The sequence below is a fragment of the Malaclemys terrapin genome, chromosome 13 (genome assembly GCF_027887155.1).
Source record: "Malaclemys terrapin pileata isolate rMalTer1 chromosome 13, rMalTer1.hap1, whole genome shotgun sequence".
NCBI lineage: Eukaryota > Metazoa > Chordata > Testudines > Emydidae > Malaclemys > Malaclemys terrapin.
Genome location: NC_071517.1, coordinates 33,417,453 through 33,426,756, shown reverse-complemented (window position 1 = coordinate 33,426,756; position 9,304 = coordinate 33,417,453). Strand labels below are relative to the sequence as shown.

At 45.4% G+C, this 9,304-nt stretch overlaps 1 pseudogene; it reads left to right on the top strand.

Moving 5' to 3' along the window:
* The first annotated feature begins 6,101 nt into the window (after positions 1–6,101).
* LOC128847943 (olfactory receptor 6F1-like) lies at positions 6,102–8,950 on the top strand (annotated as a pseudogene).
* The last annotated feature ends 354 nt before the right edge of the window (positions 8,951–9,304 follow it).

Here is a 9,304-nt window from a genome sequence, read left to right as displayed (position 1 = left end):
CCGAGAATTCGACCTTGTGCTGAGTGCGCATGTGATAGGTGCTGTGCGTGGTCTTGTTCACAGAGAAAGACTATGTTCTTTGTTCACAACTACATTTATCTTTCTGAGGAATTCACTCCCTTTTTCCCATTCCCACAACCACATCTGCGACTGTCTCACAACCTAGCCTGGCATCACACTCCCAGAGGCTAGCACAGATTAGGCGTAGGAAGAAGAGGACACGGAAGGACATGTTCTCGGAGCTTATGGCCTGCTCCCGAGCCCAGGCAGCACAGCAGACCCAGTGGCGGGAGAACTTGTCCCAAATGCACCAAGCAAACATGGATCGGGAGGAGAGGTGGCGGCAGGAAGACCAGCAGGTGACTCAAACGCTGCTTGGACTACTGAGGGAGCAAACGGACACGCTCCGGCGCCTTGTGGATGTTCTGCAGGAATGGAGGCAGGAGGACAGAGCCCCACTGCAGTCTATCTCTAACTGCCCTCCCCTGCCACCAAGTCCCATACCCCCCTCACCGAAAGTGCAAAGAAGGAGGGGCGGCAGAGTCCGTGCCAACTCTCACTCCACCCCTGCAGAGAGCTCTAGTAGTAGAAGGCTCTCATTCCCCAAAATTTGACAAGTTCTTTCCTTCCCGCCTCACACAAGCCCCCGTCCAAGTTTCACCTCCCAGTTCCATGTGTAGTTGATAATAAAAAATATGTTTCTGTTAATTACTGTTTCCATCGTGTTCTTTTGGAGGAGGGGGGGAAGGGGGTTGGTAATTGGACAGGACAGTCACCTTTGGCAGGGTACATAGGCGGGGGCAGGTCCAGCAGCAGGGCACATACACAGTGCAGTGACTAGTTACCCTGGTCAGTCTGGGAGGTGGTTTTCATGTTATGTGGTGGGGGGTGGGTTGCTCTGTGACTTTGTGGCGGGGGAGGGCAGTTACAGATCTTAAGCGGCGGTCCTTATCCTGGATCGCAGAGCCATGCAGTAGGGGATCTGTAACCGTCCTCCCCCTGCCACAAAGTCACATCGCCCCCCCATACACACAGTCCCGATCAGGAGGAGTGACAGGCTCCGTTGAAACAACCAGTCCACCACAGCGGAGCCTGTCAATCCTGGAGTTTAGAAGCTTCATTCGCGTCACTACACTACACCCGCTCCCCACCACAGTCTACGTCCCAGTTTTAAAACATTCCCGCGAAAACAGTAATAAAGACAACGGTGTTCATTAACAAAGTAGAAGTGATTTTATTTCTAAACGTGTGTTGGAAGGGGGTGAAGGGGGTATGTAACTGGAGAGGATAGTCAACATTAACTGGGTAAAGAAACGGGGGCAGGTTCAGCTTCTCTGTACACTAACTTAAAAGTCACAGGTTACCCTGCTCACTCAGGAACCTAGCTTTCAAAGCCTCCCGGATGCACAGCGCGTCCCGCTGGTCTCTTCTAATCGCCCGGCTGTCTGGCTGGGCGTAATCAGAAGCCAGGCTATTTGCCTCAACCTCCCACCCCGCCATAAAGTTCTCCCCCTTGCTCTCACAGAGATTGTGGAGCACACAGCAAGCTGCTATAACAATGGGGATATTGGTTTCGCTGAGATCACAGTGAGTCAGTAAGCTTCTTCATCTCCCCTTGAGACGGCCAAAAGCACACTCCACCACCATTCTGCACTTGCTCAGCCGGTAGTTGAAGAGTTCTTTTTCACTGTCCAGGGCGCCAGTATAGGGCTTCATGAGCCAGGGTATTAGCGGGTAGGCTGGGTCCCCGAGGATGACTATAGGCATCTCCACATCCCCAACAGTTATTTTGTGGTCCGGGAAGTAAATACCTTGCTGCAGCCATCTAAACAGACCAGAGTTCCTGAAAACATGAGCGTCATGAACCTTGCCCGGCCATCCAACGTAGATGTTCGTAAAACGTCCCCTGTGGTCCACCAGTGCTTGCAGCACCATGGAAAAGTAGCCCTTTCTGTTAATGTACTGGCTGGCCTGGTGGTCCGGTGCCAGGATAGGGATGTGAGTTCCATCTATGGCCCCACCGCAGTTTGGGAATCCCATCGCTGTGAAGCCATCTATGATCGCCTCCATGTTTCCCAGGGTCCCTACCTTTGACAGCAGTACATCAACGATTGACTTGGCTACTTGCATCACAACAACCCCCACGGTAGATTTGCCCATGCCAAAGTGGTTCGCGACTGATCGGTAGCTGTCTGGCATTGCAAGCTTCCAGAGGGCTATGGCCACTCGCTTCTGGACAGTCAGGGATGCTCGCATCCGGGTTTCCTTGCGCTTCAGGGCAGGGGACAGCAACTCACAAAGTTCAAGGAAAGTTCCCTTCCGCATGCGAAAGTTTCGCAGCCACTGGGATTCATCCCAAACCTGCAGCAGTATGCGGTCCCACCACTCAGTGCTTGTTTCCCGGGTCCAGAATCGCCGTTCCATGGCATCAACATGACCCATTGCCACCGTGATGTCCTCGGCGCTGGGTCCCGTGCTTTCTGAGAGGTCTGTGCTACTCTCAGACTTCAGGCCCTCACCGCGGTGCCGTAGCCTCCTCGCCTGACTTATCTGCATCTGCCTCAGGGAAAGGTGGATGATAAGCTGCGAGGCGTTGAGAGCGGCCACAACTGCAGAGATGGTCGCAGCGGGCTCCATGCTCGCAGTGCTGTGGCGTCCGCGCTGTCACTGACTAGAAAAGTGCGCGAACTGATTTCCCGCCGGCGCTTTCAGGGAGGGAGGGCGGGAGTGATGGATGGATGACGACAGTTACCCAAAAGCACCCTGGACACATTTTTTTTACCCAGAAGGCATTTGCGGCTCCACCCAGAATTCCAATGGGCAGCAGGGACTGCGGGAACTGTGGGATAGCTGGCCACAGTGCACCGCTTCCAATGTCGACGCTTTCCCCGTTACTGTGGACTCACAAAGTCGAATTACTGTCCTTAGTGTGGACACACACGTTCGACTTTGCAATATCGATTCCAAAAATTCGATTTAAGTAAAATCGAACTACTCTCGTAGTGTAGACATACCCCTAGTGTGAGTAGTCCCCATTAGAGTCAAATGGACTACTATCAAAATATAATTTAGCACTTGAGTAAGGATATCAGGATTGGGGCCTAAATGTTGCTAAAAGTAATATCCACATAGGGCCTGATCTAAAGGCCATTTAATTCAGTTGAAAGATGTTCATTGATGCCAATGGGCTGTTGATGAGACCTCTAGAAAGATTTAGGTTCCTGAAGGAGCAGATAGGTGCCTTGTGGAAATGTTAAAAGTATCTAAGCAGGTTAGGTGCCTAACTACCACTGAAATCAATGGGATTTTGATGCCTCATCTGCTGAAGTGCTTTTGAAAATCCCACTAAACAACAATCTGCAGCTTTAGAAACTTAAATACCTTAGAAAATATGGCCCTTAGAAGCTTACGTCCAGTAGATTTTCAATAAAAATTAAACTCCTAGAAGGCAGATATTTAATAGTATTTAGTTGTCTAGCTGAATCTTTAGGTGCCTAAATTCCTTTGCAAATCTGGCCCTTAGGCACTTCTGAAAATTTTACCCACATATAAAAGGTGTAAATGTAAAATTGGAACCAGGATTAAAAGAATAACAACAAGAACAGTTATCCCCAGTTTCCCTGAGAATTTCCTTTCTTCTAGTATTAAGGTAAATGGATCAGTCTTGTCCTCTGCTATTTTCTCCTTCAGGAATCTCTGCTGAGCTCTGCGGCAGGCAGGATTTGTCTTTGTTCCTCAAAGGCTCTACGATGACCATTTTACATTGGTCTATGCCACGGCAGAGAATCATAATCTCTAATTCCAGCACATTGCCAGACGTGAACTCCTAATCTTTTCTCCTAGATCCTCCCTCATTCTCCATTGTCCCACCCATTTCAAAACTCAGCTAACCTTCCCAACACATAGCTTTGGAACACTGGGGTTATTTAGGTGTCTTCTTCTTTTGTGTCCATGATCATATTTTTGTCTTTGATAAAGATTTTCAGAGGCAAAGAGGGCAGTTATGTGGCCCAACTCCCATAGAAAATCCTTTGAAAATCTCCCCCTTTGTATCTAACATTAAAACGATTTTACATTTTGCCCAGGATCAAATTCTAACAACCAAGGAACAAACTTCATGACTTGGCTTGGAAGGATTAGATTTGTATTGGTAAATGTTGGTAAACGTCAATTTCACCATACACACACAAACTGATGAAAATGTATTTCCATCGCTAATACCCAAAATTTACAAATAGGCAAAATAAGAAAAATGCTGCTGAAGAACTTATTAGAGTCAAAATCCAGTGATTTAGACTTATGAATTGGGCTTGTTACAAACAGATTAGTGAATGAATAGTAAAAACATGTATGCTCTGTTGAATTAACTATGTTTACTTTCTACAGTTTAACATGTGATGATGATAATTTGTATCTTAATTGTTTATAGAGCTTTCACTTTTTGAATCTCAGTGTCAACTATCATTTGTCTGATAGTCTCCCACCCCTCACCCCCATAATTTTTTACAAGTATGAACATTGAAATAAATAAAATGTGGAGAAAATGCTTAAAAATAAACATTGATATTACCCATCAAAATTATAAATAATAAAAATAAAATGCTGCCAAGCCTATTCATGACACATTAACATATAAGTGAGAACAGAACAAGAATTTCATATAGAATTATGTACCAGACAGTGCTTAATTGTCAATGCTCATTAAGGCCTGGTCTACACTGGGGAAGGGGAATCAATCTAAATTACGCAATTTCAGCTACGTGAAGGGGAAGGAAGATCAGGTGCATAATTTTAGCAATTTTACCCCTTACTTAAATGTTATTCAGTCCTTAGCCCAGCAAATTCCCATTGTATTTACCGGGATAATGCCGGATATTGCTTAGTAATTTTCACACCCATGGGGATGGCAAATGCTCTGACCAGGTCAGGATTTCATGAGCACAATGACCACCCAGTGGAACTGGATAGCTAAGCACTAGGGCTGAGATCCTCAAAGGTATAAAGGTACTAAAGAGGCAAACAGGTGCCTAGCAGGGTTTCCAAAAGCACCTTGGTGCCTAACTTCCATTGAAGTCCCTAGAATTCAAACTATACTACATTAAAGCACACTAGGGAGCCTTAGGGTAAAATTTTCTAAAGCACCTAGGTGACTTAGGAGCTTCAGTCTCATTGGCTCTTTAGTTAATTAGCTGAACTTGAAAATTTAACTATAAATCCTATTTTCAAAAGTGATTTAGGGCTAAATTAGTCAAGGTATTTAGGCACCTACTGGGATTTTCAAAACACCTAGGTACCTAAAACATTGGTTTATATTGAAAAGGGAGAAAATATAATTGTTGATTGCCTGTGTTGATTAGACTTTGATAAAAAATATTTAAGGTTGGGTGAGGGAGTTAGGCACCCAACTCCATTACATTTCATAGCTCCCTTAGGATCCTTTGCAAATTCAAATCCAAATGGGGGGGGGGAGGACTAAATTTAAATTATAAATTAACCTGATATTGTAACTTTAATGAAAAATCAGAATACCAAAAACAAGCAATCAAACAAAAATTCTGAATGTTCACTGTAAAATTCATTGATAGATTTCAAGTTAGGGACAACTTTTTCGAAAGTGGCTTCTAATTCTGAATGCCCCAAATTTGAGACTTCAGGATTAATCCATCTGTGAAAGAAACTTTTGGCCAGCACTGGGAACCAGATTTTTTTTTTTTTCTGAAGGTGTTTTAGAAACTCGGCATATCATAGTTTTGCTGTATTTGTAGGGCTTATGGTGTGTTTAGCACAGGTGTCTAGGAGTGAGGGTACCTGGATTCAGTGCCTAGCTCTTTTAGGGACGCATAGAGTAGCTTTTATATCAAAGGAATAGGAATCGGGACTCTTGGGTTCTATATCCACTCTTTGAGGGGAGTTAGGATAGTGGTTGGAGCAGAGTGGGGCTGAGAACAGTAGCGTAGCTAGCGGGGCACATTTTTCAAGGCACCGCTTTTAGGGGTTACCTTATATGGCTCCAGCGGGTGGGGCCCGCTCCTCTCTGAAGGGCAGCCCGGCCGGAGGAGCCATGGGGGGGGAGGGGGGTGGCGGGCGCGTCCGGAGGAGCGATGGGGGAGGGCGCGGCCTCCGCCTCATCCTCCCATGTCCTCGGGGACAAGGCGGCCGCTGCGCAGCGCGGGGACATGGTGGCGAGGGGGACCCGCAGCTCTCCAAACACGCCGCCGCTGCTGGCTCTGCTCCGCAGGCAGCCGCCGGCCTCTGTGAGCCAGGCGCAGCTCGCACACACACGCCCCTCCTCCTGCCCGCCCTCCCTTATCGCGGCTGCTCCCGCTCCCCGCCGCGGCTGCTGGGAGCCGATTAATAATTGATGGCAACAGCCCGGCTGCCGGAGCAGGGGCGAGGAGCACAGCCGGGCTCGGGCGGGCAGGTGGCCGCTTGCTGCTCAGCCTGCCGAGCTGCGAGCCCCGGCCCGGCGGGCACCGGGCACCAGCAGCAGAGGGGCGGGGGAAGGGCTGGGCAGGGACAATGACAGGAGGGATGAGATGGGGGTGGGAGAGGAGCTGGGTGGGCGCGGGGCAGCCGGAGGAGGAGCCAAGGGGGGCGTGGCCAGAGGAGGAGCCAAGGGGGGGGGTACCTTTTTTATGTTTGCTCCCCTGCTCCTAAAACCTGGCTATGCCACTGGCTGAGAAACAGGGCTCTTGGGGTCTATTCATGGTTCTGGTTGAGAAGTATGTTCTACTGACTAAATGGGGAGAAGAATTGCAGACTCCTGGCACAGCTGGTCAAAAATGTTTGGAATTTACAGTTTTGATGAAATTCTTCATCAGAATTTAAAATTCGGATTTAAAAGGGATGCATTTTTTGTGACTTTTTTTAAGGAAAATTTCTTCCTGTTTTCTGGTCCTCTCTGACCCTGAGCTTTGCTATAATTGGCTCATTGCATGACCTTGCACCCCTCAGTGTCAATTTGTCAAAGGAGGTTGAAACTGACTCATTATTTTCAACCACCAAAAATGAATGCTGGTTTATATATGTAAATTGTTATTTATGCTCAAAAATTAGGCAACTGTCCTTCGAACTGCAACTCTGTATAACATCCCCGCTCCAACTTGGGACTTCAGCAGGCTTAGTACTTGAGACTTTCTGCACAAAAAGAATTAAACGTCCTATTGCATTGTAGGAAGGAAATTGACAGGTACAAATCTCATGTGTTCAGTATTGACCTACCTCTGCTCCCACTGGCTCAATGATAAAAATCCTATTGACTTCCTTGGGAGCAGAATTAGGCCTATACTGAGAACTTTTGAAAAGCTCACCCTATTTAGCAGGGATTTTCAAAAGAGACTATGGGTTTTTGTTCACTTCTAACTGACTTTCAGAGAGTACTGAATGCCTAACACCCATAGGTCCCATTTGAAAATGATTTTGCTCTTGAATCTTGAATAATTTACAGGAAAAATGTTGTTTTTTCTGTTGAAATTTGTCAGGGTTTTGTCAAAAAGACAACCTCTCCACGCACACACTCAAAAACCAACTTTTTATTTGAAAATTTTCAATTTAAAACAACAAAAATATAAATTAAAATAAGATACATCTTGGGCTTTGGATGCTGACCATGGGAAAAAATATATTTCATTGACAAAAACTAAAAATTATGTTTTTCAAGAAACACCTAAAAATGGAATTTCTATCATGAAAGTTTCTTTTTTGTCAAAAGCCACTTTCCACTGAAAAAAAAGTTTCCACGGGAAAATTTATGACAAGCTTAAAATTCACCCTGTGAGCAGGAAGACTCCAGAAATGTAATAGCAATATCATATTTTCAGCCTTAAACCATTATTTCTTGCCTCTTTTACTTATCTGCTTTTTCTGTGCATCAAAATCATCTGCATCCCACAAAGCCATCGTTGTGTTTAATCATTTTAATTTCATGTCTTCATTTGTTTTGTCAGGAAAAACAGCTGATCACACTGGAAAAGGGCAATCATACCATTGTGAAGGAATTTATTTTCCTGGGATTCCCTGGGACCCAATATTTGCAGATTTCGCTCTTCGTGCTCTTCCTTGTTATGTACATCTTGACAGTCACAGGAAATGTGTCGATCATAGTCCTAGTGGCAACCAGCCTTCATCTCTGCATCCCAATGCACTTCTTTCTCTGCAATCTCTCCTTCCTGGAGGTATGGTACACCGCACCTTGTATCCCAAAGATGCTTGCCAACCTTGTGTCCCAAAGCAAATCCATCTCCTTCATAAGCTGTGTCTTACAAATGTATTTTGTTTTCTCCCTAAGATGCACAGAATATTTTTTCTTGGCTGTCATGGCCTACGACCGCTATTTGGCTATATGCTATCCATTGCACTATAGCTCCATCATGAACAGCACCTTGACTGCTCAGCTGGCTGTTGGCTCTTGGTTGAGTGGTTTCCAACTATTTCTATCCCAGCTTTTCTGATCGCCAGGTTGTCCTTCTGTGGCCCTAGGGTCATCAATCACTTTTTTTGTGACATAGCACTGTGGATAGTTCTTTCCTGCACAGATACCTACCTTATTGATCTGGTGGCCTTTATCATCTCATTCATCGTCATCCTGGGCTCCTGTGTCATAACCCTGGTATCCTACATTTACATCATCTCCACTATACTGAGAATACCATCAGATAAAGGACAGAGAAGTGCCTTTTCAACTTGCTCTTCCCATCTCACAGTCATGATTATCTGGTACGGTTCGACCATTTTCCTACATGTCAACCCTTCCATGCAGAACTCCTTGGAATTGACCAAAATAGTCACCGTCTTGAATACTATTGTCACACCCCTGTTGAACCCTTTCATCTACACACTGAGGAACCCAGAGGTAAAAGAAGCTCTGAGACATGTATTCAGGGAAGTGATGTTTTTCAAAATGTCCTGGAAGTCATTGACTGTCACAGAATATATGGTGAAAGAAAAATAAGTCTGGACATGGAAGATATACCAAAGTTTATAGTGTACTGAAAAACCCCCCACAATCCCTTAGGGCCAGAATTCTAGAGATCATTCGATGCCTAGCTCCAATGGAAATCAATGTGAGTTAGGTGACTAAATACCTTTAACAATCTGGTCCTTAGTGTCTCACATCCTTGAACATTTACGGCCAGATTGCTAAACGTATTTAGGTGCCTAATGGGATTTTCTATGAGTTTTAAAGGGCTAGATGCTTTTAAAAAAAAACCCTTAGCACCTAAATACCTTTCAAAATCCATCCCTTATGCATTATGATCCTGATACTTTGTATTTAATTTACAATGAAGAAAATTGCACATGTGCC